The following is a 17,337-nucleotide window of genomic DNA, read 5'->3' as shown; positions in this document are numbered from 1 at the left end:
AAGAGAGAAGCACGACTGATGTTTATTTTCAGTTGGGATGCTGAAAGCCAAGCAAACAACACATCAAGCGCTATGCGGCCAAGCCTCGGTCCTTGCTGTGTTGAGTACATGTGCTTCGTGCTGCGCCTGTCCTCTGCTGCTGTATTGACTCCTAGGGTTGTAGTAAAAATTCTGGTGGAACACGAGTTGACACGGATGCCAAAAAGTTGCACTGATTTAAATCGGTGAAGGGTTTTGCTGTTTGTTCTCCTCTCTATACAGAAAGGCAAGTTTTCAGCACTAAAATGAGATGTCTCTCCACCCCACTTACACATACTTTCAAAAATATTGCTGCTATTCAAAATAGCATAAGTCAGGCACTACAAAATAATAATAATCAAGAATGTGGAGCACATTCTCTCTGAACATATAGATTGCTGGTTTGGGATCTTCTTTTTTCCAAACAATGTTTGCCATCCCTAAAGTTGTACAAGAGAAGATGTAAGATAGGCACGAAAATCTACAAAATAGAGCTGCACTATTTTCATCCAATTATGAGTAAGAAAACCTTGTGGGTTTGAAGTATTCATTCTGTACTAAAAGTACAATACTGAACTGCCAGGAACAAAATTTATTCATAATAGAAAGAAGAAAAAGTTTCTAGAAGTTTCTAGCTATTCTGTACAGTAACTGTTAACAGTGATATTTGACTCCGGTCCCCTAAAAACAAAATAAACACTGGAACAGGTTGCCTGGGGAAGTGCTGCAGTCCCCATCCCTGGAGGTGTTCAAAAAAAGTGTAGATGTGGCACTTCAGGACATGGTTTAGCAGGCACAGTGGTGTTGGTTTGATGGCTGGACTTGACGATCTTAGAGGTCTTTTCCAACCTTAATGATTCTATGATTCTTTCCAATAACCTTTTTTTACAGCCCGTGGGCCCAGTGCTACTCACGCCAAACATGACAGACACAAAAATACAGCAAAACCACCAGAGACACTGTGAGCCTCTGGCAGCCCTCCCGGGAAGCCCGGGCTCTGGAGACGAGACAGTGCAAGCACCCCTACTCCCCAGGCCGAGCAGTGGGGCTGAAAAGCACAAGGCAAAAAGGGCAGCAGCAAGGCTGGGGAATAACATGGGAAACCAAGGAAGGGGACAGGGAAAAATGCAGCCAGAAGTGTCAGCCCGTACCCCAGGGGCAGGCAGGGCTGTGCACCCTCCTGTCCCCAGACCCACCTCGTCCCCCCTGCTAGGCGTCCCCCTACCCTCAGAAGGTGCACGGGGCACACTTCGACGCCTGCACTGCCGGCCCACCCCACTGTGGGGCCAGGGCGGAGGGCTGCCGCCGCTGCCACGACCGTTCCTGGGGCTGGGAGTCCACAGCCTTGCCTGGACGCGTTACCCCTTGCCCTGGCAGCGTCCTCAGAGCTGGCGGCCGCTCACAAAGCTGTGGGGACGAAAGCACCCCTCTGCTGCGTGCGTCCTCCTGGCCCTGCCCTCTCCTCTGCAAGAGACATGGGAATGGACTATGAAAGCCCAAGCGATTCCTTAGCAAGCCTCTCTAACACCCGAAAGCTTCAGGGATAGTATTTCTGAGAGAGTCCGGCCATTGCTTTCCACCAGGACACTGCTGAAGTACGCACTCCAGGCAGCGGGGACTGGCTCCATTGCCACAGATCAGGCCCAGACCCCCGTGGCTGCTGCCCCTGCACACCCTCTTCTTTCATTCACTCCTTCATTTGTTCATTTCTTCCTTCGTCTGTTTGTTCAGTGAACACGGGAATTCCTTTGTTTAGTCACTTTTCACAAGTTACATCTTAAAACCATCCCCCAGCTCCCCAGGGGCCCGTCGACCACAGCAGCGCCGGCAGCCTCCCTGTTCGATAAAACAGGTTCAGAGCTGTTTTCTCTTTATGATTTCTCCTGTCCTTGTCTCACAGACAAGATAAGGAGAAGGAAGGTGCTGAACACCAAGTCCCTCCAAGTGAGTTCAGCTCTTCTTCCCCGTCAGGACAGGGTACAAAACACATTGTCTCTGCTGAGACATCCACAGCTGCCTTCCTCCTGGTTTCTGAAAACGGTTTGTGTTCTTGAGGATCCCCTTCAAATGCTTCCACCAAGGAGGCACAGTGAGAACACTTCCAGGACCAGGTTTAACTTCTCCCAGGGCTGCCAATCCCCTTCAACGCTTTCTGCAGATGCCCAAAAGACCAGAGAGCCTTCCCCGGTTTTCCAAAACTTTTCACTCCCTTGCAAATGTTAGAAGGAACAAATCAACAGCTGTGCGACTGACTCACCCGTTTCTTCGCTTGGGTTCACTATCAGTAAGTGACACGACTGTCACACACACCACTGCGATGTCCTTACAGCCAAGGAGCCCGAGTCACTTTCCGCCCCTTGTCCCTGTTCATGCTCACATTATTTGTTGTTGGCCAGGAGACACATGACTTATGCTTTAATCCAGCACGCAGAATAAGGAAAGGCTGTGGAGTGACACCTGCCATATGTCAGACCAGACCCTTCCTTGCAAGAGCCGCTCCTCTAGCTCTGTGCAGCCACCCTTTGCCACTGCCACGGCGAGGTCCTGGCTCGGCAAAGCATTCGGAGTGTGCTTGTATTGAACAGCAGCCAGGGGAGATGGGGGGAGATGGAGGGCCCCAAGGGGAGCAAGGAACCGTGGGGTTACCACGAAGACTCTGCTCTTAAAAACAGAGGGATACATTTGGGGGAAAATTGAGATAAACCACCTTGTCTGAGGGGCTGTAGAGAAAGGCAGTGCTTGCAGCACAAGTTCCCGGTCAACGAAGGCTGAAGCTCAGCTGCTGATCCTGCCCATTAGACTTGAAATGTCCTGGCCAGAAACCCCAACTGCTACGGCTGGCTCTCCCCCTCTCTCCTCCGCTCTGTCTGCACCCTCTCATCTGAGTGGACTTCTGGTCTCTCTCTCTATCCTGTGTATGAATTTCCCGATTCCCCAGACAGCTACATTCTGCCAGAGCCTTCAGAGGTCTCTGCCAGCAGCCCCCGGCTGCCAGGCTAGCCACTCCAAAGTTCTCACCACACCTGGAGAAGCAGCAGCCAGAAGTCCTGAACTCAGGAAACCTCCGGAGGTGCCAACACCCCCGCCAAGCCCAGAAGGACAGTACCCACAGGGGGAAAAGCCAGTGCTGAAAATTACCCTTTGTCGCTTCAGCTCGGAGTTCATTCTGGGTGCCCACCACAGAATTCGCCCAGCAGGTGCTGGACTGGTTTGCCTGTGCAGTGCAAGGGAAGCAGTTACATCCTCAGGCACCAAGGCACACCCTACTGCAGCGCTGCGCCCCGAGAAGGTTTGCTTGTTAGCTTTCTAGTTCTACTCACCATGCACCTCGCACACGTGGAAGGCACTAAATAAGCTGTAAGTGTTTGCCAGGTTTTACCGTTATCCCATTCGCATGGGCATTTTGTTCTGCATCCAAACTTGCAAGACATTCGGGTTAAATTATCAAATCTATCACAGACCCATTTGAAAAAGGAAAATACAGCCAGAGTCAATGCAACCTTGAGTGCCCAGCCCTAGATCATTTGGTCAAACACAAAGTTCTTACTGATTTCACTGATACTGAAAAGAATTCAAGCAGGAAGACAGCAATGATAATTTCAAATATTGGCTTTCTGTTTCTCTAGGATGTGAGTCACTGTAAAATTGACACTCTGCAGCAAGCAAAAAATAAAACAATAATTCTATAAATCAGCCTAATATGCCTTATCATAATAGGTATGTACAAGCGGGCCGAGGTACATGCTTGCGCACAGGCTGGAGGTCAGCTATTTGAATTTGTGTTTTATTTTTAGCATGAGTTAAAATGCTGCCACTGAACAGCAGGTCATTCATTTTTTTCCCTCCAAATGAAATCTCTGGCAGAAGCATGTAAGTGAAGTAGGTCCTAATTCTTTTTTTTTTTTTTTTCCCCCTATTTTAAATGTATTTTCTCCAGGAACTCACCAAATTCATTTTGGGCACCATTAGAAACAGCGCACTTACGCTAACAGCAGTGCTGCTCAGAAGCATAATCTGTAAGACCCAAGATCCAATGTGAACAAAACTGTTGGTAAAAACATCATTCTGTACTACAGATGGAAACAAAATATGACTCCGTTTTCAAATGCGGCCAGAAAGAAAAACCTTGACTTGTGGATGTGCGTCGCAAACCACGATTTCATTTCACAAAGAAAATGCCCCGACAGAGACCCAAGGCTGAACTTGCAGCAGAGGAGCAGGGAGTAAACGGCAGGGCTTCGCTCGGCAGCGCGGTTTCCCCGACGCGGGGCTCCATCGCATTAAATATCACCACTTGGAGAGACGCAGGGGTTTAAAGTAACGCAGCAAGTACGAGGGCGCTTAAACTCCTACGGTGTGGCAACACCGCCCTCCTGCTTCCTCGTGATTCCTGCCCTCTTCTCACATTCGACATACCTGGGGCAGAGAGATGTCTTGGGCAGCTTCCCCCACCACAAAAGTGCTGAAGGACTTAACTCTGCCTTTCCTTCAGCCTAGTCAAATCCCCCCTGTGCAGGCACAAAGACACATCTCGCCAGGGAAAGGAGGGTAATAAAAGCTCAAAACTTTAATTTCATGGTTTTCTCAGGGGGAATACACGCAGCTATAAAAATCATCTCAAAACCCACTGTTTGATTTTTGGCTTCAGCTGCAGGCTTAAGGCTTTATAACTGAACTAAAAACAAATAATAAAATTGTAATTAATTCATCTTGGAATTGAAAATGGATTATGTCTGTTCTTTTCATTAGATTAAACACAGCGGAAAAGGTTAAAAAAAAAGGGGGGAAATAGATTATTGGATTGGATTAGACTAATCCTGCTCTTTTTGCATTCTGTGTTTGGGGGATGGCAGGGAGGGAAAGACGCAATACTCCAACCCTGGCCAGATTAACAGCTGAAAAAATAATTAAAAACGCACTTAAAAACATTAATCCCTGTGACATGTTCCTATCTGCTCCTATAGAAACAGCCATCCTCTACGGGCCAGCGAAGCAAATGTCCCCCTGAGGACATCAAGAAAAAGAAGAGAGGGCACGTCCTGCTCCCCGCACGGCCTGAGGACAGGCCCGGCAGCTGAGCACATCGACAGGACCGCTCCGAGGGTTAATTTAAGCGTATGACGAAAAAGTTAACTACTGTAAAGTAAAACAATGATGGAAATCCTACCTTTTGTTTTGTGTAATTCTTTACATAAGCCTCTGCATTTCTCCCTTCCAGCAACAAAAACAAGCAGGGCTGAGCAAATAGACCAAGAAAACTGGAGGGAAGGAAGGAACAGCTTGCAAGGCAATTGTGAAAAACAAATAGCAGCAGTAATGAGGAAGGAACAGAAAACGCTTCACAAAGAGAGGACGTGGGTCGGGATTTAGAAAAGATTGGAAAGACTCATAAGGTGCAGGAAAAAAATCTTCAAAAGGCTTACTGAAGCCAGGAGGTGAACAAGAGTGAGTAACGAAGTCGGAAAAAGGAGATTTATGAAGCAAAAAAATCCCCCAGTTTGTTTCCGAGTTCCTGTAGATCAGGCCCTGGGTACTGCTGCTGCCAAACCTGAGCCCCTGGTGTTCACCTGTCCCAAACTGCCCCGGACTTCTGTCCTCCTTCGAGAGGGCAAAGCCAGCTCACCTCCATTGTCACATAAAAGTTCACACTTCAAAGGTGAAGTTTAACCTGGTAAAAACTGTTTGTGTGCTGTATACCTTAGAAAAACGTCTCTGCTTCTAAAGAGGAAAAAGAGAGACCGGGGAAGAGGAGCAGGGTCCAGCAGCTTCGCTTCCGTGTTGTTCTCCCAACGCTCGCTGCCATCTTGTGTCGCTGAACACCACAGCTGAACGGCGCGACGGCTATTTTCACTCGAACGTTACTGCCCGCTCAGCTCGCATTGATCTGCACATTTGCCTCATGCTGGCTACCGCCTTCTGGGCTTTCCGTACTTGCCGGGTTTTCCTGACATGTGGCATTACTTTGATGCCTGGGAGCTTGACTTTGTTCTGCACTCGCAGGTCATGCAGAGTGCTTTTTCAAAGCATCCTTCAAGCCAGCTCCCTGACAACGACAAATCCCGGTTTATTGCCTTTCCTAAGGCCTCACAGTGTTTCCTAACAGACATCCTAGTGGTACTCTCAAATCCATCACTCTTGAAGCCAGATGTAAAGCAACCACAGAAAGCTGTACACAGCTATCAAAGCATATGAACGCTTTTATAACTACTGGCAACCCACTGAACACTAAATATTGGATTAACATTCAACAGCTCTGCTGGTGCTTCCTCCACTTTGGCAGTGAGCTCTCCCCACCCTGTCGTATGCTGGCAGAACAGGCTACAACTCTCTCTCAGGAAAAAACTCAAAATGGAGGGCTTCGCTTGTGCTACGCCAGACTCGCAACACGTGGCCAGAGGGAAAGGGAGCAACACAACTGGACCACAGGCTGGGAGATGAGACTCCTGCTGCTCTTCAGCCTCCGTGAAATCCGTCTGCAACTCTTTCCTTACACGGCTGGCCCAGGGAAAAACAGGTGTTTGAGCTGTGACCAACCCAGACCCCCCCTCTCACTCCCCTCCTTGCACGCCCCTCAGCAAGAACCGCGATCCCTTTGGGATCAGGACTGGTTTTCCTGTGTTCAAGGTGCGCTTCCTCATGTTTGCTTAACTTTTTGCCCCTACGCACCGTTACGAGAGCGCTTCTCCGAGCAGGAGAACTGGATCCTGGTGTCTGCGCCCCAGAGATGCAAGCGACACCGCCTTGTACCCCCTCCCTGCCTTGAAGCAAGCGGCTTGCACGGCTCTGCACCCCTCACCGCTGCCTGCCGCTGGGGCAGGCGATGTGCGTGGGACCAGACCTGCCCCCGGCGCGGGATGCTGCAGCACCACGGGCACTAACCCAGCCCTGCTGCATCCACAAAGCACGGGCAGGCGAGATGCCGCAAACGTGCGTGATCCTGACAACACCGGTCAGGTGCTGCGGTCGTCAGTGGCCAACTATTTTAGTACACACCTTAGGGCAAAGTAAACCGACACAGCTCAGACTCGCGGGGAGAAGGTCGATCCCAGAGGGATGCCACGCAGCTCTGCTGGAGAAACTACTGTTGCCTGCGCACACACGCATTCCTCCCGACTGCTATCCCACATCCAGATGCAGGCTGCGATGTCTTCAGAGGCAGAAGGAGACTGACTGATGGGCTCCAGCACGCAGCCCAACAGAACACGCCAACAGACCCGCGATGGGGGTAATCACCGTGTTTAAAACACCATTTAAAGAGAGGTAACCTGTCAAGTTTGCTTATGTTGTAAGGCTCAGCCCCAGAGGAGTCCGGCATATTTCCAACACATCGAACGAACTGTGGTTTACATTCGTTTCGTTCTCTATTAGAGGTGCTCCGCTTTCTAGGAAAACTACCTTGACGTGCAGCGCTTGGCCGGCCACAGCTTTCTGCACGGAACCCGAGTGCCTCCCCGCACCGAGAGGGGCTTTGGGCAGCAGCCAGCGGAACACGCGCAGCGCGCTCCGCTCCGCACCCGTCACCCTGAACAGTTTCGGCTTCCTCCGCCTCGCGCAGTTAAGTCTGGAAATAAAACATACGGGGTTAGCACGGCCGCTGATTGGATTTTGATCGCTCTGAAACGCTGCCAAGTTTAAAGTGGAGAGCGCGGCCCGAAAGGAAATACAGTAGACACCAGACAATTTATTTGTTTCTGAGCGGGGACCTGGCTGACGGGCCGCTTCGAAGGTGGCTAACGAGAGCAGCATGTTCCCGTATGGAAACCATATGGGGAAACCGGCCAGGGCCTGAAAACACGGCACAACACGCGTTATCACCGCGACAGAAAAGAGCAGAGCGCTGCAAAACCGGTGCCAAGCGCGACGGCAAGTCGCTGAGGAATGGCTGACGCGGCCATCGGAGCGGCAGGCCTCAGACAGAACGCTGCAGGAGCTGGGGAGGGCAGGCGGCAGGGTGCCGGCCGGCACCGCCAGCCAGGCCTGCGCTGCAGAGCCCTCCCGGCCCCGCAGAACCGAGGGACCCAAAAACACCGAAAAAGGGTAAAAAAAATTTAAAAAAAAAAAAAAAATCCCAAACGGCGGTGACCTCGCTAAAGAAACCCGCGACCGTTCGGCCTCAGTCAGGTAAAACCAGCCGAAAGGACAAAAATTTACACCTGGGGTAAATTTTTACGCAGCCCGGGCGGCGGCGGCGCCCGCTGAGGGTCCGCGCGCGGGGGCGGGGCCAGCCGCTGCTGCGGGAGCGCGCCTCGCTCGCTGCCGGCGCAGCCCCGTCGCCGCCCCCCGGGCGGTTTCTCGCACGGGCCCGGGGCCGGGCGCGCTCCCGCTCCGCCCGCCGCCTCCCGGCAACCGCCTGCCGCGGGGCCACAGCGCCCCCGCGCGGCCGCACCGCGCTCCGCACCGCCCTCCCGGAGGCACCGCCCCCCCTGAAGCTCGCCCCGCCCCCTGCTCCGCCCCCCGGGAGCTGTCCCCGCGTCACCCAGCGGAGCGAAACAGCGCGGGGGGGACGGGGGGGGGATCAAAGGATCCCCTGCGTTCCGCGTGGATTCATTCATCAGCTTGAGAGAAGAATGAAGAGAAATTATTCCCCCCATCTAGGACATTTCCACCTGATTGCTTTCATACCTTTAATTTTTTCTTCTTTTTTTAAAACAAAAAAAAATAAGGCCACATTTGTCTGTACTTAAAGAACAAAATTTAAAAAAAAAACCACTGAAAATTAACAATTGATCCCTCAACAAATTAAATTTTTCAATCAAAAAAACCCCCAAATTTAAACTCCTTTTCTCTTTTCAATATTTTTGAGAAAGCAAAATTTTTTCACGTCTCTTATAAACCCCCCAAACAGTCACTTTTCCGAGGTTATTTTTTCATGAGTGGAAATAATTGAAGAAGCCGCTACACAGTCCATCCATTGACGCTACAGCCAAGGGGCAGCATGAAACGCGGCCGTGGGGGCTGTCACAGAATCACAGAATCACTGAACGTTTGGGGTTGGAAGGGACCTCTGTGGGTCGTCTGGTCCAACCCCCCTGCCGAAGCAGGGTCACCTACAGCAGGCTGCACAGGACCTTGTCCAGGCGGGTCTTGAATATCTCCAGAGAAGGAGACTCCACAACCTCCCTGGGCAGCCTGGGCCACGGCTCCTTCACCCTCAGAGTGAAGAAGTTCTTCCTCATGTTCAGACGGAACTTCCTGTGCTTCAGTTTGTGCCCATTGCCCCTTGTCCTGTCACTGGGCACCACTGAAAAGAGTCTGGCCCCATCCTCCTGACACCCACCCTTGAGATATTTGTAGGCATTCATAAGGTCCCCTCTCAGCCTTCTCTTCTTCAGGCTGAACAAGCCCTGGATTAGTTCCTGGAGGTTGAAGCAGGTGAGACAACCCCGTTAGACCTGTGCACGCTCTGCTTTTCCCAAAGTTATGGCCAAATTGTCTTTGGAAAAACCAAGGCAAAACTGAAGCTCTTACAACCAGTGGTCTCTTGAAAACTTGATCCTTTTTCCCAGCCCTGTTAGGATCTCGAGCCAGCATTTGCTCTTTGCCCTTAACAGCCCTCCGCCAGCGTCTGCTTCCCAGAGTCTGCCCTCACCGCCAGGGCTGCCAGCACAAATACACTCGGCAGCAGCAGGGGAAAGGCTGGGAGTCCTCCCCCAGGATGACACCATGGCCTAGAGAAAGGACAGGAGGGGAGGGAGGAGGCTGCAGCACGGAGCGGGCAGGCTGGCCGGACAAGAGAGACGAGTGGAGCAAGTCCACGAAGCCATACTCGCTCCAGACTGAAGAAGCCAGAGGTGGTGTTTCCTCCAGGGAGGGAGGCGGTAGTTGAGGGAGTGGGTAGGGGCTTGCCCTCCTTTTTTTCGCTGGGTTAGACACGTTTACTGATCTTCCAAAAGTCCTAGCTCCCGCAAACATACGACTTTGTGATGACAGTTAAGGTTCTGGCAAAGAAAGCAAGGAAAAGAAGAAGTCTAGCCCTCACAGTTACAGGGTAAGCTAAAAACCTCAGGAGGCAAATAAAAACTACCCGAAACGTACTCAGGTTTTAAAAGCACCATGGTCTCTGAAGCTGACTCGGAGTTTGCACGCTTGGAGCCAGCTACATCAACCGAGACTCTGCGTTCGTGTTTGCTTGTCAACAACGTCTTTATCTTTAAAAGCAGCGCTTCACTTCGCTGCTAAAGAGGCGTGTTACCCAGTCACGTCAGACTAGAACGTTTGCCTCTTGTCAGCAAGGTTTTTCATTCTGGCTCTCAAGTTCTGACCAAAAGGGTAATTTTTCACTCCTCAGAGAATGGCTTTGACACTTAGGATTTAGTGGCCCATAATTACCTCTTTAAGGTCAGAGAGTTGACGTGTGCTAAAGAAAATAATAAAGAAGAAAGCCAGGCTAGAAAAATAACAGCTGAGAAAGTCGCTGGAATAAAATACAAAAAAAAGCTTTTTATCTTTTAAACACTCCAATAATTTTGCCCAACTGCAGTAATGCCCAAAGCTTTTTTTCACCTCATTCGGAGCACACCTTGAAAACAAACCACAACAATGGACGGAGCTTCCCGCATCCACTTCCCGCCATCAACCATCCCAACTCCTTGAAACAAACGTGTCTGGGGTTATTTTTGTAAGGGTAATGTTTAATATCTGTCCCCCAGCGTGTAAGTGTGTAGAATACACCAAAGATTTAACATCTGCTACAAATATTTTTACAGAGGATCTCAAGTTCTCTATTTTAAGATTATTAGGATACTGTACAGGTGGCCAAATTATTAAAACACGGTTTAAATTCAACACTCGTGCATTTTCATAACATGTATTGGATTTTCAAGCCTGGAAGCCACATGTCAACACTGGGAAACCACAGGCCGGCTTGCTGGAAGCTGGAACATGAAAGGCCGCGTTCAGAACACGACAGACGCGCGGCGCAGCACCACAGCTGTGGCAGCAGCCTGCTCTGCAGAAACGCTCGGCGGCACCCGCCAGCTGGGGGTGACGTCAAACGTGAAGGCAAGCTCCTTCCCTTCCAGACAAGCGACCGTTCCCACCAGCGTCAGAGCACTACTTTCTCTACCCCATACCGAGTAAGTCAAGACCTTTACCAGCTGATCTTAACTTTAACATCTAACTTGAAGTGCACGCTGCAAACGTAACGCAGAGTGAAAGCTGAGGCAAACAAAGTCCAACAACTGCTTTTGATGCTGTTTCTTTGTCCATAACGTACCATGAAAGCCAAGTGAAGTAAAGCTGAATCAATGCGGTATTAAAGAGCCCTACTCACTCTCACTGACCGAGACTCAGTATTTATCCCTGTTCTGAGTGAGCTGATTCTTAATGAATGAACAGGAGCTCTCGCCCGACGCCCTGACGTGGAGCAGAGCCCTGGGGACACGGCTGGGGAGTCGGGGTCCCGCCTGGGAGGAAGCGCATGGTTCACACCAGCACGCAAACCCACTCCTGCAGCCCGCGGTTCTACTGGGCAGCTCTGGAGACCACCGAAAGTGGCTTTTAGCGCAGGAACTTTTGCACCTTCGTTGGGGGAAGCACTAGCTATACTGCTGCGAGGGAGAAGAGCTGCCGTACTCGATTCCCTCTGTCCCATGGTGTAGAAGTGGATGCCATTACCTCCAGCAGCAGCCTGCGGCACTGCCCGAGCTCCTTGGGGCTGGGGTCTCAGCAAACACATCTGCTGGGTGACTTCCTCAGAGCCGGCATATGTCTTCGGTTCTCCTTCCCCTCTACACTGCCCTAGTGAGGCCCCATCTGGAGTACTCTGTCCAGTTCTGGGCTCCCCAGTTCAAGAAAGATGAGGAGCTACTGGAGAGAGTCCAGCGGAGGGCTACGAGGATGATGAGGGAACTGGAGCATCTCTCCTATGAGGAAAGGCTGAGGGAGCTGGGCTTGTTCAGCCTGAAGAGAAGGCTGCGAGGGGACCTAATAAATGTCTGTAAATATCTCAAGGGTGGGTGTCAGGAGGATGGGGCCAGACTCTTTTCAGTGGTGCCTAGCGACAGGACAAGGGGCAACAGGCACAAACTGAAGCATAGGAAGTTCTGTCTGAACATGAGGAAGAACTTCTTCCCTCTGAGGGTGACGGAGCACTGGAACAGGCTGCCCAGGGAGGTTGTGGAGACTGCTTCTCTGGAGATATTCAAAACCCGCCTGGACAAGGTCCTGTGCAGCCTGCTGTAGGTGACCCTGCTTTGGCAGGGGGGTTGGACTAGATGACCCACAGAGGTCCCTTCCAACCCCAACCATTCTGTGATTCTGTCATTCATGCTTCCAGACGGTGCCTGCGAAGGCATGAGGCACAATCAGGAAATGGAACAGCACGCATGCGAAGGGGAGCTGGGATGGCGCTTGGTGAAGGGGGAGCCTCATGCTGCGGGCCCACCTGCTGTGAGCCATCCCGCTCATAAACATTCTGTTTTCCAGCTCAAATAATGTTGAGTACATTCAGGGTAACCACATCAAGTATGGGACTTCTTACTGCTTGGAGCAGAAGAACATCAGACACAGCTGAGTCTGAATCAGAACAGAGTCAAAAACCACCGCAGAACTGAGCCGGTATGAAATTTGACCTTCAGCACTGACTTGGAGAAATATTTCTGTCCAGATTATTTTAAAGATAATTACTATATTAATTGAAAAAGTTAGAGAAGAACTAAAATTTACAGGAGTCTTTGAAAGCAGTGTCGCCAGCAAATGAGCACCCCACAACAAGCCAGCCCGCAGTTTTGATTATCTGACCTCTCAGTCACCTCCATATTGGGATGCTCAGAAAAGCAAATAATAGGATCATTGTCCAGCAGGACGCAAAAGAGAGCGTTTGCAGTTAAAGCAAACAAAACCTTCAATGAAAATTATGCTAGACAAACCTGCACCATCCAGAATTTCTTTACTTGCCAGACAGGGTGTCAGCTGCGAACTGTGGGGATTCATACTTCGTTTTTACTCACAGGATCTCTGCAACAAGCCTTGCAGGAGACGAAGTTCACATTCATATAGAAAACTTGCTTACCACAACACCTGGGTAGAAGTCTATTTACAGAAACCCCACTGACTGAGTTACTTTTTGTTAAAAAAAAAATCTACTAAATGTCAATAATTGTTAAATGTTCCTGACATACACTCTCATACAGCTCATAGAGAAGTGGAAGAACATTAAAAACTACAAGGGCAGGTGCTGAATCACCTTTTCTGCTGAATCCACTACTGCAGAGCATCTCCTCACACATGGCACGACAAGTTTATCTCGAATGTGCTCGTTTCCTGCCGCTTGGGAAAAAATCCCAGCGACCTGACAGAGCAACGCTGGGCACTCTTCGTTCCGGTCCCAGGCTGGAGAGTTTTGCACCGGCGCTTCTGAAGCAACGAACGAAAGAACTGCTTGTTTCTGACAGCATCCGCAGGGTTTCTTGCAAGTGTTCTCCAGGGTTTGAGGGTGGAAACAGCAAGGCACAGTATTTTGTACTTGCTCAGTGTGCTTAATCTGCACCAAAAATAGCTTTTGCAATTCAATGTGGAAGCGAGTTAAGCGGAGCAGCACAAAGGCATTCTTTGTGACCCGCGGCTAAGTTACTCGGAGCCAGCAGGGAACAGCAAACCCACCTTACACCCTACCTTCATTTCACAACCTCCATCTCAAACCCTAAGTTTATAGGATGATCAGCACTAAGGGTTTTTTCTAGTCTATTTTCACCCCTCCCATACTGTCTGCCCCTGTTCTCACACAACCTTCCAGCTACAAGCCTGCTACCCACAGGTTTACTCTTTTTTAAGCACGGCTGTGAACTCACCACGCATCTGTTCAGCAATCGAACTGCTGCCTTTAGTGACGATGACTCTGTTATGTTCCTTTCCCCTTTTCTTAATTCCCTACGAAGCAGCAGATTGGCTTTAAAGTCTGTAGAGCTGACAGAAAAAAGACAGCTTCCGTTTCCCTTCATGAAAAGGGACCCAAGCCCAATGTGGACCTAACAGAAGAATTCAAGTATCAATTCTGAACATAAGCAATGAAGTGGGTTTAGCGTATGAAAGCACGCTGTAATCGTCTGATTAAAATGCAGGGGAAGAACTCATGGTCTTTTCAGTAAACATTTACGTTAAGAAACTGCCTTTTGAAGCTACATCACCATTCCTACAAAACATTTTCTACTTTAAAGCAATTATCCAGACAAGTACCTAACGTCTCATACAAAGAACATTTAAATATTTGGTTATACAATTACTCAAAGGTGACAAACTTGAGCCTATAAACTGCCATTCAACCTCTACCTCTCTCCCACACGCATCCTGTTGGGGGTTTATGGTGTTCTCCCTTCACCGAAGACATCTCAGGATACCTTGCTATCAAACCGAAACAAAAGCTTTGCATTTTTATCCCACAGTATTTATTTTACGGGATTCTCAAGTACTTTTCCTCATAAACTACTCTAGGATATCTATCATCAACAGCATTTCAGCGTTTCCTACGAAGTAAGAAAGTCTTATCTCAAAGCTTTGAGCTCATGCAGGCAGATAGAGCTGCCCACTAATGTTGGCTGTTGCTACATGCAGCAGCTGTCAAAACTTCTAGTCTAAAACATTTAAAGGGAAGAAACCCGCAGGTTTGACTGCACTGAAAAAATTCATGAATCTCTCCTACTTCTATTCTTAGCTCATCTAGATTTTTTAGGCACAAAACAGAACATTTAAAAAAATCAGAAACATCTGAGGTTGAACAAAACGCTCGTCTTTTTTTAAAAATCCTTTTCATTACTTGCATTTCAAACATTTTCAAGTTTCACTGTAATAATTCTATGTCTCCTTTCAGCATCCTGATCCAGCTTCGCTCATCGTGTGAGTGCTCAACACGTCAGCAAGTCAGGTCCCAGGTACCCGCCGCTTGTTCACCCACCAACTACACGCGTACCAGCTGCATGCCAAATTGTCATTTACAGGGCTTGCCTGGCAACCTGGCATCACCAAAGAAACTCCTGCCTGAAGTTGAGGCAGAAACAAATTCCTCCTCTCTACTCGCTTACTCACTTGCCTCGGTTATCACACTCTACAACACGGAGGAGAAATGAAACCAGCAACCTCATCCTGAGCTTCCTCCTCTCCACGTTGGCGTAACTGAGCCCTTTCACAGGGCATCTTTATCCTGGAAAAAGCACCTACCACTGCAATTAAAGACGCAGGTGTCTTCAGGCATTGGGTGGTGACTGAATCAAAGTCCGCAAAGTTCCAGGATTTTCCTAAATTTTGCCTTCGTCACTCCTCAAATGTTTTAATATAGTTTTTGGCATAGAAATTGTAAAATTACATGTCGTGAGTGAGGTTCTTCCTCTGAGACTTTGGCAACAAAGTAGAGTTTGCAGGGTGGAGCCTAAGATACCTGCTCCCTGCACGAGAAGGCTGGAGTCTAGGAAGACTCCGACTGCTTGCCAGAGCCACGCAGCAAGACCAGACCTTCACACAGGAAGGGGGAAAGAGACGCGCATCACGTGTCGGCATCAAGGATGGACTGACGCGAGAATAAAGCTCCTTCCGACCTCACCTCTGCTGTGCAGCGGGAACACAGAGGCATAGGAACATGGTTCAGGGAGCATGCTACCTACTGGGCAGGAGGCAGGCAGGCAGCCACTGAAAGCAACCTTCGGGCCGTGAGCTCCAACATCCCCCGCTTTTGTGCCACAAAAAGGAACGTCTGGGCTCACGCTTTTGTGCACAGTACCACGTTTCTGCTGATGGCACAGAGGGAGGTGAAATCGCACAGGAAGGAGAACTGGTAGGTCATGTCAAATCCAGCAGGAACATACTGGGATAGAGAAGTGCTCAGGAAGCAGAGCAGGGTGTAACCTTTTCATGCCAGATTTTCAAAAGACTGCAAGAATTTTATTACTGGAGAGTCGCACATCACCTTTGAGTCAGAGCCTTCCAGGAAAGAGAGAACACATCTGCCTACCAGATACATTCTGCAGCATGATAAAGCAGATCAGACTTGAGAAGAGGCTGTGTCCTTGGTTTGGAAGAAAACATCCTTCAGCAGAAGACAGCTCGGTGTTATCTGGGAAAAAAAATGGGTAGCAAGTGGCTTAGACGATGTGAAAACTGGAAAAGGAAACTCTTCCAGTCTAATAGCTTACTTTATCTGGTTTCATTATTTGCATTTAGCCCAATGCCTTAAGGATACAGGTCTTATACAATCACACTGCAGACATGCAGGCAAAAATGCACTTCTTCCCCCAAAGCTTTTGAAGCCATCTGCCACATTTGAAAAAGGAGTTCTAAGTTTACATGCTCCTACACGTATTACAAAACCCAGCAGCTGTTGGAAACAAAGAAAACCTTATTGCAAACTCTGACTAGATACTGGAGAGCACAGGAAAAATACCCAACAACTCAGCAGTGTTCACACATGAAACAAATCTTCAGCCAGCGCTCACTCAGGCATCATTAGTTCTCATGCTTCCACAACTACTTAAGGCAAGAATATGAGCTGCTTCATACATCAAATTATGGAAAAAGATAGAATGAAATTTAAATTAAAATAACTTCTTTCACTGCCCTATAGTACTTACTGTGTACTGGAAAAGGCTGACATTCCAAATTTATACAGCACAATCCAGGCGACACTGCTGAGGGAGAGTCTCACCGGCTGTACGGCCTGCACGTGCCCTGACCTCTATCGTTTCATGCCAGAGAGAACTACGGCTGCACAAAGCTTGACCTCACCTGTCACGTGGGCCACGGCATACACATGGGTACACAGGGCGAAACCACTAGCTCCACAGTACCCAACAGAAACAGCACCAGCACCATAAACATTTCCAGCCACAGAGAGCCATCACACCCTTCAGAGCATCCTGACAGTACACCAGTTTCCAGTCTAATTTCATCTTCCAAGTTGCTAGAGTGCTTTGTTTACTACTTTTGTTCAAGGTGTTTAAGAGCATTCTCACACCTCAGCATACACTCAGGTAGTAAAAACTGAGTTCTACTTGAATGGGTAACTGTTTGGAAACGCTGCAAGCTTCACGGGTGATAAAACCAATACCAGAAGTATATTTACAGTTCCTATAAGAGCCTGCACATTTATTATTAAAGATATTTTCTTATTATGTACTTTATTTATTACGAATCAAACACATTCAGCATGCAAGTAAGAAAACGATGCAGCCAATGTGCACCTCTTTCAGAGCAACAGAATTCTCAGCTCAGATCACACATACAAACTGGTTTTAATGAAAACACTGTGCAGAAATGGAAAAAAAACCCAGAAGGAATCATGTCTTGCACTTCGTGCTTCATTGTTCATTCCAAAACACAGTACCACTTAAGGCA

This window comes from Opisthocomus hoazin, chromosome 1, assembly GCF_030867145.1.
Source record: "Opisthocomus hoazin isolate bOpiHoa1 chromosome 1, bOpiHoa1.hap1, whole genome shotgun sequence".
Taxonomy (NCBI): domain Eukaryota; kingdom Metazoa; phylum Chordata; class Aves; order Opisthocomiformes; family Opisthocomidae; genus Opisthocomus; species Opisthocomus hoazin.
Note: the sequence above shows the minus strand (reverse complement) of the source record.